This window comes from Lissotriton vulgaris, chromosome 7 (assembly GCF_964263255.1).
Source record: "Lissotriton vulgaris chromosome 7, aLisVul1.2, whole genome shotgun sequence".
NCBI classification, from domain to species: Eukaryota; Metazoa; Chordata; class Amphibia; order Caudata; family Salamandridae; genus Lissotriton; species Lissotriton vulgaris.
The window spans coordinates 772,871,970-772,884,094 of NC_141695.1; the positions used below are offsets into that span (position 1 = coordinate 772,871,970).

Consider the following 12,125-nt stretch of genomic DNA (forward strand, 5'->3'; position numbering starts at 1 on the left):
AGCGAGAAGGAAGTTCAGTGATTGAGGTGTCATCATCAGTGGGGGATGCAAGAATTTCCTGGTCCTCATCACTGTCCACTTTATTCTCAAGGTCCACTATGAGAACCTCAGAACCAGATCCGGATGGTACATTACTGGTCACAGGGCCGGATTCCAGTGTTGTAGGGCACATGAAACTAGCATCAGGGAAAGTCTGTAAAGAGACTATATCCTCAGGTGATGGGGTTAAGGAGGGGGATAAGCAACGTAAGTCAGGTGACTGACTAAGACCCAATGATTCTCTCCTTTGTGAGTTGATTTTTTCCACAGTCTGCACCAAATAGTTCTTCATGTTATTTGCTTGAGGTACTGGGTTCTTTTTAGACATTATGGCTAGTATAGCGCAAAGCCTAGACAGCTGAGGGTAAACAAGGGGCTGTTAAAAACAGATCAGTCTTACTTGGTCCGTAGATTGCCTCTTATGTTTCTAACAGGGTTTCTGGCCCTGCCCCTGCCTCCTCGTGCCGATGAGGGCCGTAGAGGGCCCGCCCTTTGCCCGGGCTTCGCCCCGGGCGTCCCGCTCGCGTCCCGCGGAGCTGGTCCTGGTGCGCTTATGAGCACCTCCCCTGGCGCCCTCGCGGTGTCAGTGCGTGCGCCGCCGCGTAGGCTGCCGGGATTCGTAGTCCCGGAGCGGCGGCGCTTCCTGTGCCCAGAGAAGGTGACTCTCGGCGGTGGCGGCGTGGACAATGGCGCCTGGCTGACTGTGGCGTCCTGTTGCGTCCTGTGCGTTTCGTTGCGGCGGCTCAGGTAAGTTGTCTGCTGTCTCCCAGAGCTCCGCCGGTCCTGGTGCGCTTATGAGCACCTCCCCTGGCGCCCTCGCGGTGTCAGTGCGTGCGCCGCCGCGTAGGCTGCCGGGATTCGTAGTCCCGGAGCGGCGGCGCTTCCTGTGCCCAGAGAAGGTGACTCTCGGCGGTGGCGGCGTGGACAATGGCGCCTGGCTGACTGTGGCGTCCTGTTGCGTCCTGTGCGTTTCGTTGCGGCGGCTCAGGTAAGTTGTCTGCTGTCTCCCCAGTCCCCGGTCAGAGAGTCAATGAACTCCCATTCAAGGGGAACCCGGGCGAAAATAATGAAAATGCTGGTAGATGGAGATAGAGACAACCTCTGGCCATCACAGTTTTCCAAAGTGGGTGCTCGTTGTCACCCAGTTACATTAAAGTATATATGGAAAGAATTTGGGCTTTAAGTACAATCCAAACTTGAGCATTATGCCCAAATCTGGTCAGTTATTACAGTCCTCTTTCTATTCAGTTTAGGCCTGTGATTATAGCCATCTTTTTATTCGGTTTGAGCTGATCATGAAAACCCTACTCTCCCTTTCTGAGGAAAGTAAGCAAACCTAAGTGACACTTATCATTGGCTCGTGGATGGATTGCAGTAACTCTGCACCTACACACCTGGTTACCTGTGTATGATGCAAAACACTGCTGGTCAAACATTTGTAGACACCCACGGATTTGAAACTACACCCCCTGCTTAAAATGTTACATAGGCTCCCTCTGGAGACCAGGATCTACTTCAAGGCGATGTATACAATTCTCAGTACTCTCTAAGGTGACAGCCCTTTATCCCTGAAGAAATGTCTGATGAGCTATACTCCTTCTCAGGCTTTACTTTCCTTGGATCATGGTCTTTAGGCTGCGCTATCACTATTTCTGTTTGTTGGCCGCTTTCTTCTGGAATTATATGCTACCCTTCTTAAGAACGAGAAGCTGTTCCATCTACTAAATCTACAGATATTATGGCTCATCTCCAAAATACCATGCTCCTCTCCTTACACCAGAACAAAATACGAGTTCAGTCCCAGGGGTACACATTTCTATCAGACTAATGTTACAAAAGACTGTGCCTATTGAGTTTAGTCAGGGATTCCTTTGCAGATGCTTCAATTAATGTCAAATGGACAAATAACCATGAAAAAGAAAACTCTTTAAAAAAAAAAGCCTTTTCTTTTTGCTTATTCTGTGCTGACAAGCAGAATAATCATGGTGCAGACGGTGCAGTTGTTGAACTGTAAAAAAAATTCTGTTAAGTTAGCCTCTACTCCTCTTCCATTTTGTCTACCTGCCCCCATTTTGTGTTTCGGTGAGGACTTTTGCAAAGTTAGGAGTTACGTGTTCACTGAAAAGCTGGTTGTGCTGATAATGTTTGCGTGCCAGAGTAGTGGCCCTGCCCTGTTGTTTTTGCATTTGTCACCCCTAGTGGGATGGGTATGCTCAGACGTGAGACCCATGCTCTCCACACCACTGGAGTCAAGCTATCCTGGCTGAAGACGGCTGATAGCCAGATACCGGTCCTAGGATGCTTGATTCCGGTCCAGGAAAGACATAGCTTGGCAGTTCGGGCTGGACTGTTCCCATGAGGCACAGGGTCAAGGCTGATTTGCATATGGCCATGTCTGAACTGGGGTGGTGTGGAGTGCAAAAAAACGATGGATTTAGGCCCAGACCTCTGTACTGGGGTGAATGCATGACATTGTTCTCCATTCTGTCCATCAACTGTTGTTTTTGCATTTGTCACCCCGAGTGGGATGGGTATGCTCAGACGTGAGTCCCATGCTCTCCACACCACTGGAGTCAAGCTATCCTGGCTGAAGACGGCTGATAGCCAGAAACCGGTCCTAGGATGCTTGATTCCGGTCCAGGAAAGACATGGCTTGGCAGTTCGGGCTGGACTGGCCCCATGAGGCACAGGATCAAGGCTGATTTGCATATGGCCATGTCTGAACTGGGGTGGTGTGGAGTGCAAAAAAACGATGGATTTAGGCCCAGATCCCTGTACTGGGGTGAATGCATGACATTGTTCTGCATTCTGTCCATCAGCTGTTGTTTTTGCATTTGTCACCCCGAATGGGATGGGTATGCTCAGAGATGGGTATGCTCAGACGTGAGTCCCATGCTCTCCACGCCACTGGAGTCAAGCTATCCTGGCTGAAGACGGCTGATAGCCAGAAACCGGTCCTAGGATGCTTGATTCTGGTCCAAGAAAGACATGGCGTGGCAGTTCGGGCTGGACTGTGCCCATGAGGCACAGGGTCAAGGCTGATTTGCATATGGCCATGTCTGAACTGGGGTGGTGTGGAGTGCAAAAAAACGATGGATTTAGGCCCAGATCTCTGTACTAGGGTGAATGCATGACATTGTTCTGCATTCTGTCCATCAACTGTTGTTTTTGCATCTGCCGAAAGGCCAGAGCACACAGATGTGGTCGTGTTAGTGCAATTTCATGCGTATTTGGTACAATTTTAGAACATTTGATTTAAACACTTTATTTGTTTTGGCACATGCAGTGGCCCATGATGTATCACTCTGTCTCTGTGTTTATGGTTAGTATAAGATATGGTGTGTATTTATGTTTTTATGTATATTATGGTGTGTTCCTTTGTGGTTATTGTATATGTATTTTCTTTGTTATGCTACATATTATATTTATGGTAAAATATTGTGTATTTATATGTCCTTTATATGTATATTTATGTTGTGATTATTACAGCCCTGACTAAGTTCCCGTGGCACTAGGGAACGAAACGCTTTGGCTGTGTGCTGGTTTTAACCAAACTACACTAATAAAGAGAAGACTAATAAAGAGAAGACTATTGGATAACGCTCGCTTCCGGACTGACCTCACTTAGAGTGCACCTTCCCTTTTTTTGTAGACTTTCTCTGTAATTGACATCTCACAGCAGCGGATGCCAGAAGTGGTTGCACTTGTGCAAAAATATATGAAACTGGTGGGATTTAATGCTTGACCTTGGTCTGCTGTTGTATGCTTTTCTTTACAGAGCACATAGATGTTTTATCTATAAGCCCACCAACGCCTGTAACCTCCCTTGTCTATTTACAAAGATGACGTGGGTTGTGGTTTATCAGGATTCAACAGTTCAGCATGTTAGCATTATACAAATTGGTTGTACAAGGGGTTGTGTGTGCATTATGTAACAATGACAAAGGGGTTTTAGTGCTTGTCTTACTGTACCAAAATGTATAAATACTGTGTTTTAACTTGAACTTGTTAGCCTCCTCCCTTGGGCACTCAATCGCTATATAAATACAAACCTTTTCCCTCTTCTATTCCTCCACTATCCTTCACAATCCAAATAACAGACTAACATATCCACCACTAAAATTACTTTCATATTTCACTATAGTAATTCACAACTTATCCTTTATGGGTTCAGGAGTAGCGTACTATTTCTGAAAAAGCGCTTCAGCACCTCATCGTGGTTAGCAAACGCACTATAAATGCAAACCTTTTCCCTCTTCTATCCCTCCACTATCCTTCTCAATCCAAATAACTGACTAACATATCCATCACTTAAATTACTTTGATATTTCACCACTAATCCTTTATGGGTTTTGGAGTAGCGTGCTACTCGCCGAAAAAGCGCTTCAACACCTCGTCAAGGGGAGGAAGCGATATATAAATGCAGTTACAATACAGTATTACTTAAGGTATTAACATATGTATCAATTATTTAATTCATACAGCTACTTTTTTATGATGTTCGCTTGATAGAAATGAGTCCCATGGGCTTCTTCTCATATCAGGAAATAGCAACTAATGGTCCTGTACCAAATGACTTCTGTCTGGGGTGGTACAGTCTTCTTCAAATGGACAAAGTCTGTCTAATTAAGGTCGGGACAGTATTAGTCCTACTTTGAGGAAAATAGCAGGAAACCAGGGTCAGCCAAGGCATAAGCTTTTTGCTATTGCCAGTTTAGACACCCCCAATCAGGATGAAGTGCATTGCTATATGCCTTCCCGAAGGAGTGCTGATTGCAACTCATCAAGACAAAGGGGGTTTCAACCAGACAGCTTCAGCCAATGTCCTCTGTTTGCTAGGAGATACTCAGTATAATACAGTGAGGGGTGAAGAGGAGCTGAGGTTGTGTATCTGAAGAAGTTGGCGGGCAGGGAGCAGATGTTTCCGGCCCATCTGACGTGTCTGGGCTTGTTCATGGAAAAGTGTACATGTGAATTAGCTACACCACAGAGAAAATTGAAGACAATCTGAAGGACACCCCTATTTTGTAACAGCTATCACTTTGTCCTCGATAGGATACGTTTCATTCTGCACACAGTCTCACATGGAACACAAACTCCGCAACATGTCCTACTCAGGACACTACACAACACACACATATAATTGTGTGAAAGTATAAAGGTTTGATATTGGGGACGACACAGATTTGCAGGTGAAGGGTTGGAAGGTCCTTTCACCTTTAGGCTACTGGTAAAAAAAAGACTTCTACCCCCTGAATCTAGAATCTCTTTGCCACAATGAACTTGTCACCCCATAGTTTGATATGAGAGGGGGATAGCTGCCATCTAATGTGAGTGCGGTTACATTTGTGTACACCCCTTTACAAGTCAATATTCTCAGCAAAACAATATAGCATTTAAATTGAACTCAAAGATTGTCAATCCACTCGGGAGAAAACATATTTTGCTTAAGGATTTTCCAGTTAATAGAGAGATTTGCTTTGAACTGGGCAGGTGCTTTCAAAGGTGTATTATTTCTTACTAAGACACAAGAGGTGCTATAGATGTAGGGTTTTAAAAGTCTCAGTTGTCTCCTTGTAGACAGGTTCTGCGTCCGTTTGAAACGATTTTTATTGACTAATATTTTGCACAGAATTGCTCCTCTCCGTGGCGATTTACATTGAAGAAGCCAAAGATATGATCAGCCTTTTCAGAGAGAATATTTATTGCACTCCTCTTTGTTCTCTGGAGGGTTGATGCATTTCTCTTGGTGTATTTAGATTAAATAGGAGTATGTTTGTTTTTGTGCATATTTTACACAATGAGGTTACTACCAGAGATTGTGTTTGTGTTCGTGCTGGATGCTTTGCTCACATCTGCGCGAAACTATGTTCCCCTCATAGCTCTAATAAGAGTGAAAGAAGTGCAAGTAGTTGATTTTATATATTATGGGTTGGCGGGCGCTGATAATGTTTTACTAATTCAAAAAGTATATTACATTCAGTAGTGCATGCTTATGCTGGTTTCAGGCTTATTGAAGATGGTACCTCACTAATAAAGTGTTTACAGACTGTTGTGCCCGTCCCATAAATCCTTGGCTTTAAAAGTCATACATTTGGTTTCCACATTTGGAAACACTTCGGACTTTTATGAGATTCATAAAGAATACTGAAATGTGGAAAATGCAATCATGGAAATCTTCATCAGGGTGGAGGGGAACATGTCTTCGACAGGCACAGAGAAATGCCTATTCTTTCCTGTCCTAAGTAGCTTCCACTGAGTTGTCAATGCTGTTGGGAGTGTGGTTTGTGCACTCCATTAGCTCACTTCAAGTTTGTGTGCGCCGCTAAAAATGGGCATGAGGAAAGCGCAAGAGCTGGCATGTGGTGTTTTATCAGGCTTTGTGACATCCATTCAAGGAAGTGACGGAGATGACTAGGAAACCATGGTGCCGCCTACCTGCGTACGAAACTGTTAAAACATTTCTGGATGCAGAGATTCATGAGGATAGGAATCTGCAGATAGAGTATCCACTGGAAAGGTTGGAAGATAAGTAACTTGTTCATCAGGATTATAATTTACATGTTCAGAGTGGTGACCTCCAGCAGCACCTAAGTGCAACGCTAGGATACTTTGTAAATTGAGCATTTTGCCACAGTGCAAGCATTTAAGCTGGTCAAAGAGGGTAGAATGAGTAGCCTCACTTGGAATTCTTTCCTCCCAAAATGGGAGTCTGCCAGACACCCCAACGAGTCTTTAACTCGATGTGCTGAATAGATTGTTGATATTTCACTATAGCACACACCTGCCAGTATACTGTGATCAGACCATTGTAAGATGTCATATAGTTGTGTGAACCCTTGCCCTTACTGAGTTATTTATTTCATCATTTGTTTTCATTCCCTTCCTCCACCCACAAAGACATTCTAGTATCATCCACGGGAGAGCTTGATACCATAGTATCTGTGTCGGCGAGAGCACAGCCAGCTTAAGTGATTCAGAAGAAGTGTAATCCTATTAAACAAAGCAGCTGAATAAATCCGCCATGATCTGGAACAAGTTCATAACAAGAAGAAGACTGTGATACAGGCGGGTGCCGGGAGCTATCTAGGGCTCCCGACAGCCTTCTTCGAATGGCCGAGTGAAGACCTTTTAAAAGCGGTAGGTAACCACTGTCTTTTCCGTTTCCTTCTAAAAGTTACTCCTAAAAGACCTTTCAACAAACACAAACTTCTGATTCAGGTCGACAGCCAGGGCCATTACTATGTCTCTGAAGGGTTAATCTACTGAAAGAAAATTATTGGGTCTTGTGGTCCAAATCTTAACAAATTATGTATAGAAATAAGGTTAATGTATTGAATATTTTTTTCCAAGTGTTAACTGTTGTGGATGTACCCTCCCTTCAAAAGAGCTCTCGGTCTACAACAAATGGGTGGTCTTTGGCGAGATTAGCCAGTAGGACGAGGAAAAAGTCAGTGATCTGCTCCCAGCAACTTGACATGCACTTCTTAGATCTTCTGTCTTTTCAGAGGAACTTTACCATTCTGCCTCTAACTTATGATAAAGATGTCTTTTGTCAAAGCTCAAACACCGAGTAACTCACTGCCATATGGTTGAGGATGCAGAGTTTGTGGGGTTTGCATTGACGTTGACTGGGAGACCCTGGGAGAAAGCACTTATTGCCACATATCATGTCTGTTATCTATGTGGCACTCTGTCTTTTAGAAGGATTAGAAGACTACTGCTCAGATTTCAGCACTTTCAATTGTTACTACATAAAACTCCTCAGAATGTTCTAAACAAAATAAGATACTTTGGTGTATGGAAATCATTTTGGGGGCATTTTGTGATGTTTACATATGTGAGAGAAAAAAACGTTTTTATGAATTGCTACAAGATGGCATAGTTTCAGATGGTTTGATAGTAGAAATTCTATAGAAAGAAAACTAGTAGAACACTAACCAGACTGCAGAAACATTTCCAAGAGTGTAGTTATTTTATCAGAAAAAATAAATCCAAGTAAAATGTTTTTGTGGGTGGTCCTCCTTGATGTTTTATTCCTGGAGGCTAAATTCAGGTTAAGGTTTCAGCCTGAGATCAACTTTTGTATTTAAACCCATTCCTCCATGGCCTACTACTGAATATAGACCCTGGAAAACACACTATATTTTAACATTTATTCATGAATTCTTTTTCAAGTAGGATTACTACCTTTGTATGTTTGTCAAGGTGGTGTCACATACAGAACGCCAAATGTGTTACTGGCTTGCAGAGGGAAAACTCCCAGCACATCAAGAGCATTTTCAATGTGGGTTCTAGATTAGTTACCTCAATTTGGAAGTATATTTGAAGATCCTAATTGGTCTGGGGTGTGAGACAGTCGTGGAGGACCAGAGCCAAAGGGTACGGCACAGGGTTGGATTTCAAGGCAAGTCAAGTCAGGGGAGCATGTCGTTTGGATATATTCAGGATGGCTGAAAGCAAGCTGTGATTGTGTTTCTTCCCTTGAAGTCGTCCACACTGTGTTGACGGGAGCCAATTCTGGGGGGAAAGCCTTGTGCCCCAGTGTATCTCCTGTCACAGTTGGAGCTAGGAGGGCCCTCTGACACACACACACACAATCAGGCCACCAAGATGTGATTTAGAGCGGGGTGACCATCAGAGCTGTACAAAAATATTCTGAGGTCCTATCTCCTCTTCTTTGCATACTACACTATATTAAGAGGGCGAGGCAAGATGGTTTCCCGATTTAGGATCCTAGGCTATTATGAAGACTTATGGCAGTCATGGTGCCATTCACGTCACTGGAAATGGTCTCGTCTACATAACGTAGGGTGACTGGATTGGTTGGCACCATTTCCAACTGTGTCGTTTTGTGTGAGACCACCATGTGAACCGTGGTGATCTCGCGTACAAAACATTAACAGTCCCCTTGATGAGTTTGAGGGAAACTTCCAGCACATAAGAGAAATGTATAAACTAGTTCATAGGGTGGACTTCCACATTAGGTATACTCTTCCAGGACCCTCATTCAGTCTTGGAAAGTGGACTGCGGCAAGCGGCAGAGGCACGCCACAGAAGGCGAAGTCGAGGAGAAAGGTGAGAGTCACGATAGTCGAGATCACAAAAAGGCAGCATCAGAAGGGCGGGTCAGCAGAGCCAGAACCACATGGTTGTTACTGCAAGAGCAGTGGGCGATGCTTCTGGAGAAAAAGCCTCAATACAACAGCAAGAAGTTAGGCACCTGCCCTCTGTCAGTGTTAGAAATGTGCTTTCAGCCAGAGCGGCAGATTGTCTCCTTGCCAGATTTTAATCCGACTGCAGACAGACCTTGAAATCGGGTGGAGGTGCTTTCAGTCAGTCATGGTGAGGTGTCTGTCCAATTTCCCACACATTTTTACGCACACGCACAGAAACGCATACACACACACTGTTTTTGGAAAGACTTCAAACGTGTTGTGGATTTCACAAAATAATGTGCTTTCTCCCATTTAGTAGCGCTGCCGCTTCAGCCCACCTCCTGCGCCCTGCTTGTCTATACTGTATTTTATGTGCCTGCGTGATTGTTGGGAAATATGTTCCTCCCCACCAGCACCACAGATTTACTGTGCAAGCTGCCCCCCTGCGAATGTGAGCCCTGGGAATAGAACTCAAAAGCAGGGCGCAATTCTAGTCACCTCATGACACGTATCTCTGATATGCTGGGAGCGTCCTTCCATCATGGCAGGGCTATTTAAGGGTTGTCTGTGCGAGGCCACACATAGCAGCCTTGCACCGAAGGAACGCTGCCAGAAACGGTGGCTGGCTGGCCGGATCCATGCCTTATAAATCGGTACCAGAAAGGCCTTCTCTTGGTGGAGCGACCGACATTTCCATCCACGTCCGCAGAAAAAGGCAGAGGAGCGCATGGGATGATGGAGAGGACTTCTGTCCATTTTCTGGGCGAAAGGTTATTACTACAATACCCTCAATTAAGCTATTAAGCTTAGAACAACAGGCCTAGAGGCGTGATATACGCTAATCACAAACACGTGTCAGAGGATGCTGCAGGATACTTGAAACGTGCTGCTGGGTGGGGGACTATGAACATTGATACACCCATCCAAGCCTCTTTTTTGTGATGTAAACATTCGGCGTGGGTAGCTGGGAAAAACAAACTCCGCTCTAAACTGCCCAAACCTATTGTGTCCATGATATCCTTTACATTAATTGCTCATTGCTTTTGCTTCGTTCTTCTTACTTTTAGGTACTGGAAAGTACTACTTGGAGATGTAAGCATTTTAGACCACTGGCTTGTTCTTCTGATCCTTTAGGCTCTTACCACAAATAAGGGCCATCAGTCTGTCCACTTCCCACCTGTTACAATTCAGTAGACCCTATATGTGTTGTCGTTTTCTTCGCAGCTGCTCAGCATTCATTAGGATTATGTGTGCTTGTCCTAAAACTTCTTCATGGTTTCAAACGTTGTGGATGCCTACTCAACTGATGGTCCCTCTACCCTTTCTAAAAATTAACACCTCATTAAAGTACTCACTTTGAATTCTATGGTTAGCTCAATGCCCTAAAAACTCCATGTATTTCACTTCACGATGTGTGTTTTTGCTCTTATTTACCACTTGTGATATATGTAAAACTTTTCATAACCCTCTCACTCTTGTCCGTGGTAAACACTTTTTACAATCAGTCCTTGGGGTTACAGGACAAGTTATTCACCTTTTAGGAACCTTTCCTGGTATCTATGTGCCGTCTTCCTTGTATCCTTTTGGTGCTTTCCTGGATCCGCCCCAACGCGTCATAGCTGATTCCCTCAGCACTAATACTAAGACCGACCATAATACTACAGACAGCCCTGACGCCCGCAGAACAATATTCTGCAATGTGCAGATCCCTTCACAGCATTCTGAGTCCTATACTGTTCTGACCGAGGTTCTCCTTTAACGGGATTCGAATACTCTGCTGCTACAATGTGGGATATTACCATGAAATTCAATGTAAAATGAATGACTTTAACATTAAAGGTTGAGATGGGAGAAATTTGCTACCATCAAGTACCCTTAGTCCCTCACCCTTAATAACACAAGCTTGTATCTTAGAAAATCAGACAGTTAGCAAACATGCTGGGATCGGGCTGGGGAAGTGCTTGCTACATTTTCGGATCTCAGTGGCATTGCAAGGGTGCACTGGAGCCTAATGCAAGGAAGGAATATGGACCCCGTCTCCCCCAGTTACAGAGTACAGCACTACTGTGGTCCAGTGAGCTCACTCACACACTCTTGGGTCCTGGTCCCATGACATCTGCTGCACTAATAATAGGCCTGCACTTGTTGGCTCTCCAGCGGCCAATCGACTTTTCATAGTCATTGCCCTATTGAGAACAATTCTATTCTTCGTAAAGGCCACACATTTCATAAGAAGTCTAGTCTAAAGTCGTGGCCTTGCATCTAAGTAATATGTCGATGGCACCCAACTCCATGTGAGAGCTGGTGCTTCATCTGTCACATAGTAAGTAACTGTCCTGATTTTTTTCTTGGACAGTTGCCATTAGTTCTACCCAGCATGTGCGAGGGGACTGAATATCCAAAACACAAAATATTAGAATCATAAAGTCCTTTTATTTTTTGCTCACTTGTATCCACCTTTAACAGATGAACGTTACCAGTTGGCAGCCACGGTCTTTCTATCTCCATTCTCAGACACGTATTCCGACTGAAAGAGAGGCATCTTACTATATGTTATGTGGAGCACTCGAGCTCTGCAGTGGGAAACATAAGCACAAATTAATCACTACAAGTTCAGATCTATCAACATGGAGATATCCGCCATCCATGAAGAACTGAAGGCCTGCAACCTTCAACATGCTGAAGTACAAGACCGCTAGATCCCTAAAAGGCCCAGTTGCAAACCTGTGCCTGAAATGTGGGAAAATCTATGTGGAACAAATGTAGTACTAGCTTCTAAGAAAGGCAGACCTACTGAAAATCCTAGGCCATCCCGTAAAAGTTTCCATGGCGAAAGCGCGTATGGGACGCTTTTACACAAAGTGTAAAAATAAAGATTGAAAGAAAGCTTTTGTAGCGCAGCCTCTACAGTGAAAGCGGACTGTGCCA

The 12,125-nt window shown here is 44.4% G+C and overlaps 1 protein-coding gene across 1 annotated transcript in view; it reads left to right on the forward strand.

The window, feature by feature from the left end:
* The first annotated feature begins 7,096 nt into the window (after positions 1-7,096).
* Positions 7,097-12,125, forward strand: part of PDE6G (phosphodiesterase 6G) — a 275,741-nt gene continuing 270,712 nt past the window's right edge. The window contains exon 1 of the mRNA XM_086928787.1: positions 7,097-7,179. The gene's annotated coding sequence lies outside the window, so the exon portion shown is untranslated. The remainder of the gene's footprint in view (positions 7,180-12,125) is intronic.